We start from the raw sequence: 20847 nt of genomic DNA, 5'->3' as shown, positions 1-20847 counted from the left end.
GTGTTAGTTTCTGCTTTATAACAAAGTAAATCAGCTATACATATATCTCCATATATCCTCCCTCTGGCATCTCCCTCCCACCCTCTCTATCCCACCCCTCTAGGTGGTCACCAAGCTGTTCTCCCTGTGCTATGTGGCTGCTTCCCACTAGCTATCTGTTTACATTTGGTAATATATATAAGTCCATGCCACTCTCTCACTTCATCCCAGCTTACCTTTCCCCCTCCCCGTGTCCTCAAGTCCATTCTCTACGTCTGTGTTTTTATTGCTGTCCTGCCCCTAGCTTCTTCAGACCATTTTTTTTTTTTTTTTAGATTCCATATATATGTGTTAGCATACGGTATTTCTCTTTCTGACCTACTTCACTCTGTATGACAAAATCTAGGTCCATCCACCTCACTACAAATAACTCAGTTTCATTTTTTTAAGGTGGAGTAATATTCCATTGTAAATATGTGCCAATCTTCTATATTCGTTCATCTGTTGATGGACACTTAGGTTGCTTCCATGTCCTGGCTATTGCAAATAGAGCTGCAGTGAACATTGTGGTACATGACTCTTTTTGAATTATGGTTTTCTCAGGGTAAATGCCCAGCAGTGGGATTGCTGGGTCGTATGGTAGTTCTATTTTTATTTTTTTAAGGAACCTCCCTACTGTTATCCATAGTGTCTGTATCAATTTACATTCCCACCAACAGTGCAGGAGGGTTCCCTTTTCTCGACACCCTCTCCAGCATTTATTGTTTGTAGATTTTTGATGATGGCCATTCTAACTGGTGTGAAGTGATACCTCATTGTAGTTTTGATTTACATTTCTCTAATTATTCGTGTTTGTTGGCAATCTGTGTATCTTCTTTGGAGAAATGTCTGTTTAGGTCTTCTGCCCATTTTCAGATTCGGTTGTTTATTTTTTTGATACTAAGCTGCATGAATTGCTTGTAAAGTTTGGAGATTAATCCTTTGTCAGTTGTTTCATATGCAAATATTTTCTCCCATTCTGAGGGTTGGCTTTTCATCTTGATTGTTTTCCTTTGCTGGGCAAAATCTTTTAATTTTCATTAGGTCCCATTTGTTTATTTTTATTTCCATTTCTCTAGGAGGTGGGTCAAAAAGGATCTTGCTGTGATTTGTGTCATAGAGTGTTCTGCCTATGTTTCCTCTAAGAGTTTTATAGTGTCTGGCCTTATATTTAGGCCTTTAATCCATTTTGAGTTTATTTTTGTGTATGGTGTTACAGTGTGTTCTAATTTCATTCTTTTACATGTAGCTGTCCAGTTTTCCCAGGACCACTTATTGAAGAGGCTGTCTTTTCTCCATTGTATATTCCTGCCTCCTTTATCAAAAATAAGGTGACCATATGTGCATGGGTTTATCTCTGGGCTTTCTATCCTGTTCCATTGATCTACCTTTCTGTTTTTGTGCCAGTACCATACTGTCTTGATTACTGTAGCTTTGTAGTATAGTCTGAAGTCTGGGAGCCTGATACTTCCAGCTCCATTTTTCTTTCTCAAGATTGCTTTGGCTATATGGGGTCTTTTGTGTTTCCAAACAAATTGTGCATTTTTTTGTTCTACTTCTGTGAAAATTGCCATTGGTAGCTTAATAGGGATTGCGTTGAATCTGTAGATTGCTTTGGGTAGTAGAGTCATTTTCACAATGTTGATTCTTCCAATCCAAGAACATGGTATATCTCTCCATGTGTTTGTATCATCTTTAATTTCTTTCATCAGTGTCTTATAGTTTTCTGCATACAGGTCTTTTGTCACCTTAGGTAGGTTTATTCCTAGGTATTTTATTCTTGTTGTTGCAGTGGTAAATGGGAGTGTTCCCTTAATTTCTCTTTCAGATCTTTCATCATTAGTGTATAGGAATGCAAGAGATATCTGTGCATTCATCTTGTATCCTGCTACTTTACCAAATTCATTGATTAGCTCTAGTAGTTTTCTGGTAGCATCTTTAGGATTCTCTGTGTATAGTATCATGTCATCGGCAAATAGTGACAGCTTTCCTTCTTCTATTCCAACTTGGATTCAATTTATTTCTTTTTCTTCTCTGATTGCTGTGGCTAAAAATTCCAAACCTATGTTGTATAATAGTGATGAGAGTGGACAACCTTGTCTTGTTGCTAATCTTAGAGGAAATGGTTTCAGTTTTTCACCATTGAGAACAGTGTTGGTTGTGGGTTTGTCATATATGGCCTTTATTATGTTGCGGTAAATTCCCTCTATGCCTACTTTCTGGAGGGTTTTTATCATAAATGTGTGTTGAATTTTATCGAAAGCTTTTTCTGCATCTATTGAGATGATCATCTGGTTTTTCTCCTTCAGTTTGTTTATATGGTTTATCACATTGATTGATTTGCATATATTGAAGAAACCTTGCATTCCTGGGATAAGCCCCACTTGATCATGATGTATGATCCTTTTAATATGCTGTTGGATTCTGTTTGCTAGTATTTTGTTGAGAATTTTGCATCTATGTTCATCACTAATATTGGCTTGTAGTTTTCTTTCTTTGCGACATCTTTGTCCGGTTTTGGTATCAGGGTGAATGTGGCCTCGTAGATTGATTTTGGGAGAGTTCCTCTCTCTGCTGTATTTTGGAAGAGTTTGAGAAAGACAGGTGTTAGCTCTTCTCTAAATGTTTGATAGAATTCGCCTGTGAAGCCATCTGGTCCTGGGCTTTTGTTTGTTGGAAGATTTTTAGTCACAGTCTCAATTTCAGTGCTTGTGATTTGTCTGTTCATATTTTCTATTTCTTCCTGGTTCAGTCTTGGCAGCTTGTGCATTTCTAAGAATTTGTCCATTTCTTCCAGGTTGTCCATTTTATTGGCATAGAGTTGCTTGTAGTAATCTCTCATGATCCTTTGTATTTCTGCAGTGTCAGTTACTTCTCCTTTTTCATTTCTAATTCTATTGATTTGAGCCTTCTCCCTTTTTTCTTGATGAGTCTGGCTAATGGTTTATCAATTTTGTTTATATTCTCAAAGAACCAGCTTTTAGTTTAATTGATCTTTGCTATCGTTTCCTTCATTTCTTTTTCCTTTATTGTTGATCTGATCTTTATGATTTCTTTCCTTCTGCTAACTTTGGGTTTTTTGGTTCTAGTTTCTTCAATTGCTTTAGGTGTAAGTTTAGGTTATTTGAGATGTTTCTTGTTTCTTGAGGTAATATTTTATTGCTATAAACTTCCCTTTTAGAACTGCTTTTCCTGCATCCTATAGGTTTTGGATCATTGTGTTTTCATTGTCATTTGTTTCTAGGTATTTTTTGATTTCCTCTTTGATTTCTTCAGTGTTCTCTTGGTTACTAAGTAGTGTATTGTTTAGCTTCCGTGTGTTTGTACTTTTTACACATTTTTTTCCTGTAATTGATATCCAGTCTCATATTGCTGTGGTCAGAAAAGATACTTGATACGATTTCAATTTTCCTAAATTTGCCAAGGCTTTATTTGTGATGCAGGACATGATCTATCCTGGCGAATGTTCCCTGAACAATTGAGAGGAAAGTGTATTCTGGTGTTTTTGGATGGAATGTCCTATAAATATCAATTAAGTCCATCTTGTGTAATGTATCATTTAAAGCTTGTGTTTCCTTTTTTACTTGCATTTTGGTTGATGTGTCCATTGGTGAAAGTGGGGTGTTAAAGTCGCCTACTATGATTGTGTTACTGTCGATTTCCCCTTTTATGGATGTTAGTATTTGCCTTATGTATTGAGGTGCACCTATGTTGGGTGCATAAATATTTACATTTTTTGTATCTTCTTCTTGGATTGACCCCTTGATCATTATGTAGTGTCCTTCTTTGTCTCTTGTAATAGTCTTTGTTTTAAAGTCTATTTTGTCTGATATGAGAATTGCTACTCCAGCTTTCTTTTTATTTCCATTTGCATGGAATATCTTTTTCCATCCCCTCAGTTTCAGTCTGTATGTGTCCCTAGGTCTGAAATGGGTCTCTTGTAGACAGCATATATACGGGTCTTGTTTTTCTATCCATTCAGCGAGTCTATGCTTTTGGTTGGAGCATTTAATTCATTTCTTTTAAGGTAATTATTTATATGTATGTTCCTATTACCATTTTCTTAATTGTTTGGGGTTTGTTATTGTAGGTCTTTTCCTTCTCTTGTGTTTCCTGCCTAGAAAAGTTCCTTTAGCATTTGTTGCAAATCTGGTTTCGTGGTGCTGAATTCTCTTAGCTTTTGCTTGTCTGCAAAGGTTTTAATTTCTCCATTCAATATGAATGAGATCCTTGCTGGGTACAGTAATCTTGGTTGTAGGTTTTTCCATTTCATCAGTTTAAATAGGTCCTGCCACTGCCTTCTGGCTTGCAGAGTTTCTGCTGAAAGATCAGCTGTTAACCTTATGGGGAGTCCCTTGTATGTTATTTGTTGTTTTTCCTTTGCTTCTTTTAATATTTTTATTTGTGTTTAATTTTTGATAAGTTGATAAAATGTGTCTTGGAGTGTTTCTCCTTGGATTTATGCTTTATGGGACTCTGCGCTTCCTGGACTTGATTGACTATTTCCTTTCCCATATTCAGGAAGCTTTCAAATGTAATATCTTCAAATATTTTCTCAGTCCCTTTTTCTCTTCTTCTTCTCAGACCCCTATAATTCACATGTTGGTGCGTTTAATGTCGTCCCAAAGGTCTCTAAGACTGTCCTCAATTCTTTTCATTCTTTTTTCTTTATTCTGCTCTGCAGTAGTTATTTCCACTATTTTATCTTCCACGTCACTTATCCGTTCTTCTGCCTTAGTTATTCTGCTATTGATCCCTTCTAGAGAATTTTTAGTTTCATTTATTGTGTTGTTCATCACTGTCTCTTTGCTCTTTAGTTCTTCTAGGTCCTTGTTAAACTTTTTTTGTATTTTCACCATTCTATTTCCAAGATTTTGATCATCTTTAGTTTCATAACTGATTTATTTTTCAGGTAGACTGCCTATTTCCTCTTCATTTGTTTGGTCTGGTGGGTTCTTCCTTGCTCCTTCATCTGCTGTGTGTTTCTCTGTCTTCTCATTTAGCTTAACTTACTGTATTTGGGGTCTCCTTGTCACAGACTACAGGTTCGTAGTTCCCATTGTTTTCAATGTCTGCCCCAAGTGGCTAAGTTTGGTTCAGTGGTTTGTGTAGGCTTCTGGGTGGAGGGGACTAATACCTGTGTTCTGGTGGATGAGGCTGGATCTTGTGTTTCTGGTGGGCAGTACCATGTCCAGTGGTGTGTTTTGGGGTGTTTGTCACCTTATTATGATTTTAGGCAGCCTCTTTGCTAATGGGTGGGGTTGTGTTCCTATTTTGCCAGTTTGGTGTAGGGTGTCCAGCACTGTAGCTTGCTGGTGTTTGAGTGGAGCTGGGTCTTAGCAGTGAGATGGACATCTGTGGGAGAGCTTTTGCCATTTGGTATTAGGTGGAGCTGGGAGGTCTGTGGTGGACCAATGTCCTGAACTCAGCTCTCCCACCTTAGAGGCATCAGCGTGACACCCAGCCAGAGCACCAAGACCTTGTCAGCCACACAGCTCAGTAGGGGAATGAGAAAAAAAGAAACAAGTAATACAAAATAAAATTAAAAAGTTATTAAAATAAAAAAATTATTGAAAATGAAAAAAATTAAAAAGTAATTAAAAAAAAGGAAGAAAGAAGAGAGCAACCAAAACAAAAAACAAATCTACCAATGATAGCAAGCACTAAAACTATACTTAAGAAACATTAAAAAGAAAAGGACAGACAGAACCCTAGGACAAATGGTAAAAGCAAAGCTATACAGACAAAATCACACAAAGAAGCATACACATACACACTCACAAAAAAGAGAAAAAGGAAAAAAATATATATGTATATGTGAAAAAAATAAAAAAGGAGGAAGAGAAGCAACCAAATCAATAAACAAATCTAGTAATGATAAGAAACTCTAAATACTAAACTAAGATAAACATAAAACTGGAAACAAATTAGATGTAGAAAGCAAACCCAAGTCTACAGTTTCTCCCAAAGTCCACCACCTCAGTATTTGGATGATTCCTTGTCTATTCAGTTATTCCAGAGGTTCACGGTACATCAGGTTGATTGTGGAGATTTAATCCGCCACTCCTGAGGCTTCTGGGAGAAGTTTCCCTTTCTCTTCTTTGTTTGCACAGCTCCTGGAGTTCATCTTTGGATTTGGCCCCGCCTCTTTGTGTAGGTTGTCTGAGGGCATCTTTTCCCGCCCAGACGCGATGGGGTTAAAGGAGCAGCTTACTGGGGGGCTCTGGCTCACTCAGGCTGGGGGGACGGAGGGGTATGGAATGCAGGGTGAGCCTGTGGTGGCAGAGGCAGGTGTGACATTGCAACAGCCTGAGACGCGCCGTGTGTTCTCCCAAGGAAGTTGTCCCTGGATCATGGGACCCTGGCACTGGTGGGCTACCCAGGCTCCCGGGAGGGGAGGTGTAGATAGTGACCTGTGCTTGTGCACAGGCTTCTTGGTGGCTGTAGCAGCAGCCTTAGCATTTCATATCGGTCTCTGATGTCCATGCTAATAGCCGCCGCTCGCGCCCATCTCTGGAGCTCATTTTGGCAGTGCTCTGAATCCCCTCTTTTCGCACACCCGAAAACAATTGTCTCTTGCCTCTTAGGCAGTTCCAGACTTTTTCCCAGACTCCCTCCCGGCTAGCCGTGGCACACTAGCCCCCTTTAGGCTGTGTTCACGCAGCCAACCCCAGTCCTCTCCCTGGGGTCTGACCTCCGAAGCCGGAGCCTTAGCTCCCAGCCCCCACCTGCCCTGGCAGGTGTGCAGAGAAGCCTCTCAGGCTGGTGAGTGCTGGTTTCCACCAGTCCTCTGTGCAGGAATCTCTCCACTTTGCCCTCTGCTCCCCTGTTGTTGCACTGTCCTCTGTGGCTCCAAAGCTTCCCCCCGCCACACCCCATCCCCGCCAGTGAAGGGGCTTCCTAGTGTGTGGAGACTTTTCCTCCTTCAAAGCTCCCTCCCAGAGGTGCAGGTTCCGACCCTATTCTTTTGTCTCTGTTTTTTCTTTTTTCTTTTGCCCTACCCCAGAACATGGGGTGTTTCTTGCCTTTTGGGAAGTCTAAGGTCTTCTGCCAGCATTCAGTAGGTGTTCTGTAGGAGTTGTTCCACATGTAGATGTATTTCTGATGTATTTGTGGGGAGGAAGGTGATCTCCACGTCTTACTCCTCCCCCATCTTGAAGGTCTCCTGATTAAAGAATAAATGGCCAATCTAAAGCAGAGCAGTATTATAGTTTGCAATGATAGAAATGACCACAGGGGAGTGCTCAAGTCAGCTCATCTTCTCACTCTCAGTTCCTGTCTCTTTTTGGAGTGAAGAGAAAGGAAGACCTGGTCTCTATACACGCCCAACTAAGGAAAGGATAGTTTACTGAGGAAGTAGTATTGATGTAAAACTTCCTGCTTCCACTCTGTCCATTCATTTCGCTGGGGAAAGCCAAGTGTCCGTGGTCCCTTCACTGGCTTTGGTTATGGTATTTGTGAGATGCAAGCATTGCCTCTTTATCTTTCCAGGTGGGAAACAAATGGCTACAAGGTCATGATTTTGGGGATCATGATGGGAGAATTAAGCATACCAGAAGTCATGTATTTAAGTGAATGCTCTTTTATCTCCTTAGTACTCTACATCTATCTCACAAATTGGGTAGATTCCCTAGGTCAAGAGATGTGATTAAACTTTTAACAAACTTTTAACATTATCCATTAATGCACTAAATATTATACTTTTCTTGGTAATTCTGTAAGTGTGAGATTATTATTTAGTGGCTGGGCCAGAAGAGCACAAGGCCAGTCATCCCTCTTGTGAGTCCTGGATGAATGGATGGAAGCCATCTGAAGCAGCCAGAGTTTGCAGATGGCTTCCAAACTGGGTTGTTTTTTATTTGACAGACATTGAACAGAAGAGTATTAGGGTGGATTGCAGAGAAAATCATGGTTAAAAGAAACGTCTTAATGAAAATTATAGATTCACTGAGCATGTTATTTATACTTATTATACTGGTTTCTTAACTTCTGAATGAAATATAAAAAATCCTAATGTTAGTAAGCTAGAAAACATTTTGGAGAGAAGTGATATGGGCAGGAAAGTAGGGATTATAAAATGTTTATACAACATCTGTATGCAACATCTGTAAGCAAATTTAAAATATATAAAAAATAAATAGGATCATTTCCTACCCCTCTTACACACATGCATAATTTCAAACCATCTCTACTTGAAAATAAATATTACATTGGGCTTGATAGAGGTTGATATTGCCAAGAATGTGCTTTTTAGCTCTAGTGGTTTTGAGTTATGAGTACACAAAACAAGGGTTTTGAATCTTTTCTTGAATTAGGGAATTATCTTTACCCTTTTTGCATTCTTATTACTTGAAAATGTTAATTATAGGGCCTAAGCTATACTATTTTGTGATACCATGAGGACATGAGCAATTTGCCTAGGAAAGAGTACATTGTTGTTTTACTTTATGGTTCCCTACCTCACAATATTAAGGATACTTGTATAGCATTTAGGCTTTGAGTTTGGAAACTTCAAAGAGGTTTTTGAGTTTACTGTCTTCATGTGTTTGTTGAATTCATGGGCAATCCCTTGGAAGTGCTAATGGGGCATCCTACCCGAGGGGGCAGATTCCCCTCCATCTGGCAAAGCTCTTGGAACTTTAATATATTGTTCTGTCTATAAATGGAGTCTGTTCTCTTTTTGTGGGAACAACTGCTTTAGAGCTCTTGCTCCAAAATAACTACTGTGTAATACACAATGATACATTGTGCATGGTGTAGCATAGCAAATGATTATTAAAAGTCTCAGTGTGCTGAGAAGAGCTTAAGAGTATACATGCAACATTTCCTCTGAAAACACAGAAATCTTAAATTTGTGTGAGCTAGTCTTTTTTTTCCCTCCTGAAAGAAATCAGCATGCAGGACGGATTTGCCTTATATGGGGAATCAAAACTATCTAAATATAACATTATATATTACTATCTTGGAAGAATTTTCTTATTATTGATGTTATTGGCTAATTGATAATGTGGTGGATAGTTTAAATTACATATTAGGAGGTGCAAGGCATTCAAAAGAAAAAAAAAAGATCAGGGTAGAGAAAGCTTATGGGGCGCAAAGGAAGAAAAAATGAAAACCTAAATAGGGTTCTCTTATGGTTTGGATAATAGTAGGAAAAAAGAGACATGAATCCAGATTTTTAATATTATAATAATGATTAGTTATGCTTTATGAGTGGTTTCTTTTCCTTTGATATCAGTCAGCTGTTTCTCTGAATTTGACAAAGGGAAACTGAGTATTGGACATTTATTTTAAAATAAGTATTTGCTTTATTAGGTTTGTTTCATGTAATGAGCTTTGATATGATTTAGTGAAAATAAGTTGCATGAATGAATGATATTGTGAAATCTCCTTGCATTCCTTGGAAGAAAACTGCATTAAGAAGATAGGGTTTTAGAAACTGTTATCTGGATATTTATTTAGTTATACTTGAAAAATTATTGGATCATACTGATGCATAGTCTCCGCTTAGCACTGTTATGAGGAAGAGTTTAAAAAAATGTTTACTTAGTTTTGAGTAATGTGAGTATGGAAAGATAACACATTTTCCATTTTTAAAGCAGTCAAATATATATATATATATTTTTCTCATTTGTATACCATACCAAAAGAAGAACTCAATTTTAGGATTTAGAGCTTTCTGGGAGCTTGGTCCTCATCAAGGGAAATTTTGTGGTTACAAGGGTGATGACATTATAAGATAATAAATATTTATCTTTTTAAATAAAATACATAACATAATTTCATATGCCTAGACTTATATAACTTGTAATGATTATGGGGTTTCAAAAACACATAGCTTTATTTGTTTGTGGTTTTGAGCTACATTTTCCCACAGAAGAGGATAACTCTATACTCTTTTTTGGGGTTTGTTTTTTCCTTTATCATACTTTTTTGTTAAGAACATCCCACCTTTATAAATTAGCTGGAACAAATGGTATTACTGTTCTGGGAAAGTGACACCTGTTATCACTCCACAGCCTTAAGTGTTTCCTGGTAGAACACACTGATAAAATCTGTGTAACTTAAACAATTATTATAATATAGTTTTCAAACTTAACCTAAAATGTTAGACATTCTATGGAACCAGCTTTGAAATGGACTCACTAACGGAGTAGATCTTATTAATAATAATTAATTTTCACCTCATCAGTTAATTATTTAACTTATTTTTGTTCAGCGACTACTTAGTAGTTGACCTACTTAGTAATGTGTTAGGAGCTAAGTACAGTATATAGTGGTAAACAAAACATTTTCCCTGTCCTCACCAGAGTTAGAAGAGTTTCAGATAAAAATGTTCTCTCCACGTTTTTTCTCCCAAATTTTCATATCTACTGTTCACAGTTGTTTAACATAGTGGTTTGGATGACAATAGGAAATAGTTACAAAGAGAAATGGTATTGAAATCCGTAGATCTGGGTTTGAGAACTAGCTAATTTGATATGAGCAAATTACATAATCTGAGTCTTCATCTTGTTATTTAAATGCCCAAAGGCAGCCCCAGAATTTCTAAACAGGAAGAGACCAGGGATCAGAGGTTGGTTAGAAGAGGAACCTATGGGGCTTATCTTGAGACTGTGTTGACAGAGCAAGCACACTTATTTTTATTTAGGTTATATGTTTGTTTGGGACAGGGTAATGGAGATCATGGGGGTGCCTAATCTCCTAAGGCATCCCTGGGCATAGCCACTATTAGGACCTAGCCCAACATGCAGAACTCTGGTTAATTTACAGTCAATGGTGTGTCCGAGATCACATGAGATATGGATGGGAAAGAGCTTGAATATATATATTCTATTATTAATATTTTGGAAATCATAGTATAGAAGGGCAGTTCAGTTGAGAGCCTGGGGGAAGATTCTCTTCCTAAATCTAAATGGTATACTTTTTTAGGAATCAGGTAAGTGGACCCAAAAGCCTCAATTCATTTTTTTCTCAAATGGGTAGTTGTCATATAACTCCCAGAGTCCTGCCTTGAGCATAGCATTTCTGGCTTCTGCTAACTTCTCTCAGAGGTGGAGAGATTTGTGAGGCATTTCACACAAGGCAATTCATTATTTGATTAAGTCACTCAGGAAATCATTTTTACAGATCTGTTCTCTCATTTTTTTGTCAAAGCCTCTTTCTGTATCACTCTGCTATGTCTCTTCTGTATCTGTAGAAGAGAGCCTATAATGATTTAATTAGTCATTACATGGTATAGCAGATTTAGAGTATATAAACTATGTCTCAGATGTGTAGAAATATAACTTTATTTTTCTGTAGCTGAGCTCAGCATTCTTTATGATGAAGGCAAAAAATGTTTAATCTTAGCCCCTTCTTAGGTATCATAGAATGTAGAGCAATTCAGAACAAAAATCACATGGCTGGTTGGGTCACTAAGGTCTTCAAGGGCAGTGAATATGCCTCAGGTCTGTATCTCCAGCACCTAGGAGTTTATCTGACAGAAGGAAGATTTTCAATAAATGTTCATTAATAATGCAAAAGTATTCTTCAATTTTAAATTTCTGAGGTAGTCAGTGTGACACACTAATTCACTAGTAGAAAAATTAGCTGGAGACAGGAGGCATATTCTTCTGCCTGAGTTTTAAATGTTAATGTCCCTCAGGGCTGGATTTCTAGGTCCTCTCCCATTCTCACTCTAATACTTTTTTTCCTAAGTGATCTCTGTTCTTCTGCTTCCATTACCTTTCATATGTCACCAGTGCCAAAATGAGTATCTCCAGGCCAGATGTGCTTTTTGGCTTTCAGACTCTTAAAAAATTAATAAACAGAAACTTCAGTTAAGTAGTCAGGAGTCCAGAAGTGGGAGCTGTCACACCCTACGACTATAGAGGAGACCAATAGGAAGAGGGAAAACTCCTTTTCTCTCTTGGCAAGGACTCAGTGAATGAAAAGCCATGTACTCTTTGTTTACTTTAGCCCACACAACTTCTTTTTCCTGCTCAGTAAAAGCTTTCTCCTTCCCTTGCTGTGCATTAACTTGTACATGGGTCTCCATGGTTGCAGACCCTGAGTTATTATCCACTGCTGATCCTGAATAAATCCATCTTTGCTGGAGGAATACATGGTAGTCTATTTGTTAGGTCAACATTTTGGTGGCCTGTATAGGGACCGGAGAAGACAACCCCAAAGGCTTGGGCTGGTGAGTGAACAGTACCAACATTTGAGGCTGTTGTTGCTCAATGCTTTTCTTGTCCATCTTGGAGTTTGAAGATCTGTCTTTCTCTTGGATCTGAGCTCATACTCTCTTTGCATTTGAAGCTTTCCAGTTTTTATTTGTGATCTGTTTTAAGCTCTTGTCTTTCTGGTTGAGACCTTGTTCTGTATGCAAGTACTTGTTTGGCACTTATTTGATTTTTAATCAGACTCTTTCAGCTGAAGCTAGCTGAAAACCCCTTTGACCCATTCCTTGGGAAACAGGGACTGCTTTGCTGAAACTGTGCTGGTTTTTCAGCCTTTGGCCTATTCCTTGGGAATATTTTATTTTCTGGAAACTGGCTGAAAAAGGCTTTGGCATGGTTTTTCTGGGACTAAGCTGTTTCCTTAGAGTTGGCTGGTATATAGACTTGCAAGCTGTTTGAATTGAGCTGTTTGAGCTGTAAGGTGTTTAAGCTGTTTGAAAATTTTTCTTTTATTCTAGAGAAAAACCTCTGAGAAATGGGATCTCAGTTATCTAAATATTTTGAGGGCACCACCCCTATAGGGACTCCAGATAATTTTGTGTTTACAAATTGTGATTCTTCCTCAAGCACATTTATAACTAATGGACGAACCTGACCAAAGGCAATTGAGTATATCTATGGCCATTACCGGGAACTTTTGAAATCCCCAAACTTAATTGAATTGGATCACAATAGTGCAACAATTTTTGTAACTGAGTGGTATGCCTATTTCATTTGGTGTCATGAGGCTTCCAAATGTTATGAGAAGCCTAAAATTGCCTCTCTGCAAAATAAGATTTTAAGATTAACTGAGGCAAACAAACAATTAAAAAAAAGATAAAATGGATCCTGAAGCCTCAGGCTGTTTTTCCTTAGCTTCTTTGTTTCAGATTCTGCATCTGTCTCCATCTTTCTCCTTTACTTCTATGCCATTTAGCCTTCTTCTATACAGGCATAGCTCAGAGATATTCCAGGCTCAGTTCCATACCACCACAATAAGTGAATACTGCAATAAAGCAAGTCACACAAATTTTTTGGTTTCCTAGCGCATATAGGTGTAATGTTTACACTATACTATGGTCTATTAAGTGTGGAGTGGCATTATGTCTTTAAAAACACCACACACATACCTTAATTAAAAAATACTTTATTGCTAAAAAATGCTAACCATCATCTGAGTCTTCAGCAAGTCATAATCTTTGCAATAGTAACATCAAAGGTCACTGATCACAGATCACCGTAACAAATGTAATAATAATGAAAAAGTGTGAAACATTGCGAGAATCACCAAAATGTGACAGAGAGACGTGAAGTGAGCAAATGCTGTTTGAAAAGTGGTGCTGATAGACTTGCTTGAAGCCGGGTTGCCACAAACCTTCAATTTGTAAAAAACACAATATCTGCAAAACACAGTAAAGTGAAGAAGCACAATAAAATGAGGGTCTGCCTGTACCCTCAATGCCTCCCTGCTAATTTTCTTGCCTAACTACCCCTTTTCTCTGAAACTCCCCACTCCCTTTTTCTCTGAATTTATCAGAACCTGTTCCTTTAAAATTAAGCCTTCTGAGGATGAAGAGGCTAAACCCTTAATTTCTTATATACCCGGGACTAAAGCTGAACTATATGTCATAGTCAAATATTTTCCTAAAGCAACTGGAGATTCTCACAGATTTGATGAGGGATTTAATATAGTCATTCAAACTTATCACTTGGTTTCTCTGACTTTTTAACAGCTGATTCATATGCTTGTTGGTGAAGGCCAGGCCCAGCATTGGATGAAAACTGCTAATTTGGAAAATCCTGAAAGGTCTTTAGAATTACAACCAGGAGACCAGCCTGCTAACTTATTATATAATCAAGCTTCGGCAATTTCTAGGTGACTTCATCTAGCAATTCTTGAGGCCTTTCCAAAAGCCTGTTGAGTCGAACAAAATTTAGGCTTGCACAAAAAACATCTGATGAACCTGCTTTATGACTCTTATAATCGACTTCAGATTATGTTTAATGAAAATTCTGGTCTTCTTTCATATGTTGATTCCATCCAGGTAGTTTTTAACTCCATGCTTATTCATGGGCTGAAATGGGATCTATCCTTTCTGGTGAAAAGGACCATGATGGAATGGGAAACTGTGCCCAATCCAGATTTAGTTACCCTGGCAAACCAGCTCAATTGCCCTCTAGATGAATCTGCTAAAAGGAAGACCACCAAAATTCTTAATTAACTCTAGCAAATGAAGTCTCCTAGCCGAAATAAAAATTTTCCTAGCTTCTCTTATTATTGCAAAGAGCCAGGACATTGGAAAAGAGATCGTAGCAAATTTAAGCTCTTTAGGCACCTTCCACCCTCTAACCAGTCTTTCCGACATCCCCTCATTTCTCAATGACAAGGTTACAAAGGTTCTTCCGAATACTCCCTCTTAATCAACTTGGAGAAGCATTTCTCCAGAGTGGGGATGCCAGTCTTAACTGACACCAGAGCCACACTATCAGTGCTCAATCCCACTAGTCATCCTTAAATAAATTAAATGACCCTTGAAATCTTTTACTGTTTCCTCCCTGACAGTACTAGAGCTGATTTTGGAAACACTGATCATTTTTCTCTATTGAATCAGCTGCCACCTTCCTTAGGGGCAAAATCTCCAATTGATGTTGGCAAAATTCATAGTACACCTCCCATCAGGATTCAAATAGATCCCTCAAAACCTCTTCCCAGAATTAATCAATACTCTGTAAAGCCCTTTAAGGCCTAAAGTCCATAATAGAAGATATCACATTCCCATTTTACCAGTGAGAAAATCCAAGGGCTGAAGGTGGAGGTTTGTCCAGGACCTGCGAGCGATAAACTACATTGTTATCCCTTGACACCCTGTTGTTCCTAACCCTCATACATTACTAACATCCATTCCCACTGGAAACAGATTCTTTACTAAAATTGATTTTTGCAGTGCATTCCTTAGTATTCCACTTGATGAAGCTAGTCAGTACCTTTTGCCTTCACTTGGGAAGAAAAACAGTTCACCTGGATGGTAATGCCGCAGTGTTTTACTGAGGTTCTTATTTCTCACAAATCCTGGAGGCTGATCTGGATAATATAGAGTCCCCTAGAGGTTCTACTTTGTAGTAGTATGTGGATGATTTGCTTCTTTGTTCTCCTTCTCAAGCCTCCTCACAGGAAAACAGCATCCACTTGCTAAAGCTTTTAGCCTTAAAGGAACATAAAGTTGTCAAAGAAAAATTGCAGTTTGCTCAAACTCAGGTTCAATATTTAGGGCATCTGAAATCAGAACAAGGCCTGTACCTAGATCCATATAGAATTCATGGTGTCCTAAGTTTCCCCTAATCCAAAACTAAGCACCATCTGCAAGATTTTCTTGGGCTAGATGGTTATTGTCAGAATGGATTTCAAATATCTCGTTAATGGCCAAACCTTTGTATGTTTCACTAAACAATAACAACCCTGACCTAATTTTATGAGAAAGCTGAACAACAGATTTCAAGACCTTAAAGGAGAGTTTGATAAACCCACCTGCCCTTGGGAATCCCAATTATCAGATTATTTTTTTTCCTTTTTATATATGAAAAAGAAGGGGATGCTCTTGGGATACTCACCCAAAAACATGGGGACCACCATAGACCCATTGGGTTCTACAGCCAGCAACTGGACCCTGTGGCATGGGGATACCCCATTGCCTTAGAGCCATTATAGCCACCACCCTTTTAATTAAGACCACCAAGAAAATTGTGGGATTAATCATTTTTGTACCTCATACAGTAAAAGCTCTCCAGAATGTTATCACAATGAATATTTCTCAGTTAGCTGCCTTACCGCCTATGAAATCCTTTTGTTAACTCCTCCTCACAGAACTCTTTTACACTGTAGTTGTAGTAACCTTGATCCTGCTACTCTTCTCACTTCCATCACTGACAAAGTCCCTCATGACTACTTAACGCTGATGGATTACCTCTTGACTCCTCATGATCTACAAGAAGTTCCTGTGGGTAACACTGACTTCTCATGGTTCACTGATTTAAAAGGTGACACTGGCAAATACTGTGCTGGGTATGCTATTGCTATTCCTTTTCCTGTTTTTGAGGCAGCATCTTTACCTATGGTTACTACAGCCCAACAGGCTTGTACTTTAGCCAAGGCCAAATTCCAATACTTATACTGATAATAGATATGCTTTTGAAGTAGCTCATAATTTTAGAATGTTGGAGAAACAACATGGTTTCCTTACTTCTAGCAGAAATAAAAATAGAGATGGCTCCTATGTTCAGGAATTAATAGATGTGATATTTTTTACTGGCCTCTTTAGGTATTATTAAGATTCTGGGGAGTTTTGAACTTGACTCTCTGGAAGCAAAGGGAAAATCACCTGGCTGATATTTACGCAAGGAATGCTGCCCTTAAAGGAACCAACAACAGCCACACTGCTGCCATGGTCCAAAGTGAAATTTCCCCAAACGATAAATTAGAAAACTGGCTAGAGAAGCCCAACAACTGGCTGCAGAAATGGGAAAACAAGATTGGAAATGCAACAGTTGTTGGTTTGATAAAAGAGAAAGCTCTGGCTTGGGCCAAATAACTCAGTCCTCCCAGAGACTCTGAAATTCCCACTCCCCGTCGCTGTACATGCATTAAACCATTGATCTGCCGACACAATGATAGCATTAATGAATCAGTAGTGGTGGGGAAACATTAACAAGGCTGGAAGAAGTGCCAGCCTCACTTGTCCTACTTGTCCAAAGTACAGGAAGCCTGTTCATACTGTTTCCAGACATTTATTTATTTATTTATTTCAAATTTATTTTATTTATTTATTTTTGGCTGAGTTAGGTCTTCGTTGCTGTGCACGGGCTTTCTCTAGTTGCATCGAGCTGGGGCTACTCTTAATTGCGGCATGTGGGCTTCTCATTGCGGTGGCTTCTCTTGTTGCGGAGCACGGGCTGTAGGCGTGCGGGCTTCAGCAGTTGCAGCACGTGGGCTCAGTAGTTGTGGCTCGCAGGCTCTAGAGTGCAGGCTCAGTAGTTGTGGCACATGGGCTTAGGTGCTCAGCAGCATGTGGGATCTTCCCGGACCAGGGCTTGAACCTGTGTCCCCTGCCTTGGCAGGTGGATTCTTAACCACTGTGCCACCAGGGAAGCCCCTGTTTCCAGACATTTAAAATTGAAGTTCAGGCAAATAGATTTACACAACTTCCTCCATCTAATGGATATAAATATGTTCTAGTCATTGTATGTTTTCATACTGGACTGAAGCCTTCCCTTGCCGACAGGCTACTGCCTCTTCTGTGGCTAAAGTCCATTTGGAAAAGATTATTCCTGCCTGGGATAATCTTGAACTTGATAGTGATTGAGGAACCCATTTTACCGGCCAGGTATTATGACAAGTTTGTGATGTTTGGACAGTTTTACAACACTTCCACTAAGCTTACCCCTTAATTCTCTGGTTTAGTCTAACACACTAATGGATTTGGCAAAATTTGTAGAAGCCTTTCATATACGTTGGCCAAAAGCATTGCTGTTGGTCCTTCTAAATCTCAGATCCACCCCTTTTGGAATTCATAAACTCTTACCATTTAAGATAGTCATAAGATACCCGATAGAGTTGGCTTCCATTTCTTTTGACTCACAACTGATATTAGGAGGGATACTCCAGTACTGGAAAGGCCTAATTTCTTCTATTAAAAATAACCATGTTTTGGGGCTTCCCTGGTGGCTCAGTGGTTGAGAGTCTGCCCGCCGATGCAGGGGACATGGGCTTGTGCCCCAGTCCTGGAAGATCCCACATGCCGTGGAGCGGCTAGGCCCGTGAGCCATGGCCGCTGAGCCTGTGCGTCCGGAGCCTGTGCTCCGCAATGGGAGAGGCCACAACAGTGAGAGGCCTGCGTACCGGAAAAACAAAACAAAACAAAACAAAAAAAAACATGTTTTGGTAGAGCAGTTTTTTCACAGTACGTTCTCTGGAGATGAAGACCTTAAGTATCACACCTTGCAACCTGGAGATTTCATCTGTTGGAAAAGACACCTCTAGAAGAACTCTCTTCAACCTTGCCAAAGAGGCCCCTATCAGGTATGTTAACAAACTCTTGTATGGCCAGAATCTAAGGAATAGACTCTTATATTCCTGTGACATACATAAAGAAAGCACCAAACCCTGACTGTACCTGCATATCATCTGCTGACCTGAAAGTAAAGATTTCCTGGTATTGAAGCAGATGTCTGATGAGACAGCTTTCCCAAGATATCTCGACCAGGCCTGTTGGAAGTTTGCCACCAAACCTTTGATGATGACATAATGCTTTAAATGATCTCTAATATCTGTGATCTTTATAATATATGAACTCTAGATAAAAAGTGCCTGAGTGTTCTTCCTCCTTGTTACTCAAATGTGAACTCAGTAGGTTTCCAATCTGTGTACTTTCTCTGTGCTGTGAGACACTATACCTAGCAAAGATTCTTCCTGGCATTGAGGGGCAAAACCCAGAAAACCTGACAATTGATCAGAGATGCTTTTATAAAAAGATCTTGATCAAAAGGGGAAAATGGAAAAAATTAATAAAGAGAAACCACAACTGAATAGAGTCAGGAGACCAGAAGGGGAGCTCTCACACCCTATGATCAAGCAGGGCCCAACAGGGAGAAGAAAGATTCCTCTTCTTTCCTGTCAAGGACTCAACCAATGAAAAGCCATGAGCTTTTTGTTTACTTAGCCCTCCCAACTTCCTTTTCTCTTCTATAAAAGTGTTCTCCTTCCTTCATGTGTGGGAACTTTCTTGTGGCTCATGCTTGTAGGCCCCAAGTTGCATTTCTCTGCTGATCCCAAATAAACCCATGTTAGCTGGAGAGATATCTGGCAGTCTGTTTTATGTCAACAACTCATACATTCAGCACCTACAGTTCTTTTTCCTGAATGAGACAGGCATCTCAAACTCCTGATGTCCAAAACTGAGTTCATGGTATTAAACTCTAAGTCTGCTTTTTTAGTATTTCCCAGGTCAGTAAAAGCACAGCACCTCAATTCATTTGCCTATCTATTCATTCAACAAATATCTATTGTGTGCCTTCAATGTCTGTATCTTTTAATTCCCTTCCTGTATTTTGCCCCCTAGCCCCTTATCACTGGTTATCACTAGTTTGTTCCTTGTATCTGTGAGTCTGTTTCTGTTTTGTTATATTCATTTGTTTTATTTTTTTAGATTCCACGTGTAAGTGAAAACATATGGTATTTGTTCTCTGTCTGACTTAACTTCACTAAGCATACCATCCAGATCCATCCATGTTGCTGCAAATGGGAAAAATTTCATTCTTTTTTATGGCTGAGTAATATTCCATTGTATGCATGTATCATTTTCTTTATCCATTTATCTGTTGATGGACACCTAGTTTGCTTCCATATCTTGACTATTGTAAGTAATGCTGCTGTGAACATTGGAGTGCATATATCTTTTTGAATTAGTGTTTTCAGTTTCTTCAGATATATACTCAACTGTGGAATGGTTGAATCTTATGGTAGTTCTATTTTTAGTTTTTAAGGAACCTTCATACTGTTTTCCATAGTGGCTGTACCAACTTACATTCCCACCGGCAGTGTGTGTCAGGATTCCCTTTTCTCTACACCCTCAGCAACATTTATCGTTTGTTGTCTTTTTGATGATAGCCATACTGACAGGTGTGATGTGATATTTCATTTTGGTTTTTATTTGCCGTTCTCTGATTGTTAGCTATGTTCATCATCTTTTCATGAGTCTTTTTGCCATTTCTATGTCTTCTTTGGAAAAATGGCCATTCAGGCCTTCTGCCCATATTTTAATTGGTTTATTTGTTTTTTTGATATTGAGTTGTATGAACTGTTTATATATTTTGGATATTAACCCCTTATCCGTCATCTTATTTGCATTCAGTAGGCTGTGTTTTCATTTTTTCAGTGTTTCGTTTGCACTGCAGAAACATTTAAATTTACTTAGGTCCCATTTGTTTAGTTTTGCTTTTGTTTCTCTTGCCTGAGGAGACATCTGAAAAAATATTGGCAAGATACATGTCAGAGAGAGTACTACCAATGTTTTCTTCCAAGAGTGTTATGGTTTCTGGTCTTACGTTTATATCCTTAATGAATTTTGTGTTTATTTTTGTATATGGTGTGAGAAAATGTTCTAATTTCATTCTTTTACATGTAGCTGTTCAGTTTTCCCAGCATCACTTATCGAAGAGGCTGTCTTTTCCCCTCTGTTTTTGCCTTCTTTGTCATATATTAATTGAATATATGTGCATGGGTTTATTTCTGGGCTCTCTATTTTGTTCCATTGATCTGGGTTTGTTTTGTGCCAATATCATACTGTCTTCATGACTATAGCTTTGTAATATAATCTGAAGTTATGGAGTGTGATACCTCCAGCTGTGCTCTTTTTTCCTCAAGATTGCTTTGTCTATTTGGGGTCTTTATGGTTCCATGGAAATCTTAGGATTATATCTTCTGTTCTGTGAAAAATGTCAGAGGTATTTTAATAGGAATTGCATTGATTCTGTAGATTGCCATGGATAATATGGTAATTTTAACAGCATTAATTTATCCAATCCATGTGTCCTCAGTTTCCTTCATCAGTGTCTTATGATATTCAGAGTATAA

This window comes from Orcinus orca, chromosome 4 (genome assembly GCF_937001465.1).
Source record: "Orcinus orca chromosome 4, mOrcOrc1.1, whole genome shotgun sequence".
NCBI classification, from domain to species: Eukaryota; Metazoa; Chordata; class Mammalia; order Artiodactyla; family Delphinidae; genus Orcinus; species Orcinus orca.
Note: the sequence above shows the minus strand (reverse complement) of the source record.